The sequence below is a fragment of the Setaria italica genome, chromosome IV (assembly GCF_000263155.2).
Source record: "Setaria italica strain Yugu1 chromosome IV, Setaria_italica_v2.0, whole genome shotgun sequence".
NCBI lineage: Eukaryota > Viridiplantae > Streptophyta > Magnoliopsida > Poales > Poaceae > Setaria > Setaria italica.
Genome location: NC_028453.1, coordinates 26,386,944 through 26,389,562, shown reverse-complemented (window position 1 = coordinate 26,389,562; position 2,619 = coordinate 26,386,944).

Here is a 2,619-nt window from a genome sequence, read left to right as displayed (position 1 = left end):
GCTAAGGCCTGGGTATTGGTTGACGGGCCAGCGGCTCTTCCGCAAAAGAAATGTTTTTCTAGCCACATCATCAAGAAGGCCGTATGCTCCCTATTCTCAACAGATTTGGTTCTCTTATTACTTCTGATAAATCCCTTCCACCCGCCGATTCCCCTTGTGTCCAGCCGATGTGACGTTGCGGCTAGAAGGTGGTAAGGTGTGTCTGGGGAAGAGATGTCAAGGCCGGTCAACAGGACCACATCGGCCAGTGTTGGGGTCATAGGTCCGTGCCCAAATAAGAAGGCATTAAGTGCATCAGACCAAAAGTAAGAAGCCGCCATTACCAACGGCTCATTTTTCTCCATCTGGGACAAGGATAGGTTGATGCATTGGCCGATTTTGAGCTCTTCCCATGAGACGCTCTTTGACGCGGCTACCCGTTGGTACCACTCCCTCCAACCTGGGGTTTCATTCAGCCAGGATCTAAAAGTACCCAACCATTGATCTAAGTCCATATTGGACAGTTTGAAGGGTATCCTGTGGGTTTCCAAATTGATAAGATCTATTGGATCTGGATTTCCCATAGGACCGAGACAAACAAGGCCGGGATTTCCCGTAATGTGAATGGTAATGCGATGCCCAACTGCCTAAAAAGGGAAAGGGGAGTGTAAAAAGTAAGGAACAGATCTAAGGTAAATGTATTGCCGATAGAAGAAGGATTCGGTATTTACCTCTGGGATGAAGTTCTGAGTGATCGGCGTGGTCGCCGGTGCAGATGTGGACGATGGGGCCGCGATGGGGATCGCCATTGGGATCTCCGATGAAGCTCCTTCTTCTGTGGATGGAGCAACGGCCGTCATCACCACCGCCGGAGGCACTACTTCTGGAAAGTCGCGCGCGGGAGAGCTGCTGGAAGGAGCCGCCATTGGAGGAGAAGAGGAGAAAGTAACAGGAGGTGGTGCTAGAAAGCTTCGGCGGCAAGGGAAAGATGCTGAAGGAAGAAGAAGGCGCGCACGCTGGGAAAAGAGACGTGAGCTTGAAGATGAAGTGCAGGGTGAAGCGCTATTTAAAGGATGCCTAAAGGGGGGTAAAAATGGAATTTTCACCGCGCCAGCGTTTCGAGTTTTTCGGGAGTAGTGGCTGTCGTGGACGCCCGTTTCGAAAAGATTGCAATCATCAGCTGGAAGACCGCAAAACGGAAGGATATTTTCATTGCGGCCGTTTCGGAGGGGAGGTTATAAAGAATTTCGAAGTAAAAGACTATGTTTTACTCCGAAACTGGGGGGCATGTGTTGACGCTAGATTTCGTCACTAGTAATCAGCACCAAGAAGAGAGGGAATCGGAGAGGCACAGCTGGGAATCGGTCGAATGGTGCTACAGTGCGAGATCGGCCGATGACTTCTGTCTCGCCTCGGGTCGAATGCGCCGGAGTCCCAATCGGTTGCCTTTTGCCGATAAGGAATTGGCTGATTAGGAGGATGGGTTAATTGGGCCTGTATGGGCTTGAAAAGGAATAAGAGGATGAGGAGGAGGTCAGCCCATGAAGCGTGAAGTAACCAACCTAGCACGAATCATGCTTGTAAATATTTGTTTTCTGTTTGAATTAGGGATAGAATTCTAGTCGGTTAAGAAGTTATCTGTACGGGGCTATAAATAGCTACCTTTGTAAATCTATAATGATCAACCAATCAATACAACAAGCTACTTTTTCCTCGTACTTACTTTCAAGCAGGCGACTTCGCCATTACTTTCCTCTTTTTCACGAGTTCGTGCGGGTTGGCAGGGCTGCATCATCTTGATCTCCGGCCGATTCTGTAAGTTCTGCTTATCGAGTAATATCTAAGCTTTAACTTCGGGCGTATCGCTATTGTTTCATTTAGATTTATTCACTAGTTATCGATATTTATTAGGATCATAGGGTTTTGCCTGTTGTTCTAGTTTTATCACTAGTTATCCAGCTAGGAATCGGTAGTTTCGACTTTCTGCACGTTCTGCTATTAAATTCATCTATTGCTGATTAGATCTATTCCTAGTGTTGTTATCATAGCTCTGTGTCAATCACTCTAGTACTTTCCTGTCTACAAGGCTACAGTGATCGGCTGCCTTATAGCCGATTTCTTTATTATAGCAAATCGGCCGATTCGCTGATAAGCTCTCTCGAGATCGGAAACTTAGCCGATCGTGATTTCTGAACCTGACACGTATTCTTCCTTGCCAATCAATAGGTCAGATTGGCTGGCACGCCACGCGAACCGCACCAGGGCATTCACCTGAACAGGAGCTAAGCAGATTCTCCAGAGTCGTGTGTCGGACGCTGGGATTCGGTTGACCGATTTCTAGCGCCAATAGTTGGTTATTATACGCTTTATGGGCTGATCTCCTCCATCGTTCTATTCCTCTCCAAGCCCATACAGGCCCAATTATCCCAACCTCCTAATCGGTCGATTCCTTATCAGCAAAAGGTAACCGATCGGGAACCCGGCGTGTTCGATCCGAACCCCAAGGGTTAAGCGAGGCAGAAGTTATCGGCCGATCCCGTACTGTAGCATTGGCCGATCCTGGACTGTGGCACCAACCAACTGATCTCGAACTGTAGCGCCATTCGGCCGATTCCCAACTGTACTTTTCCAATTTCCTCT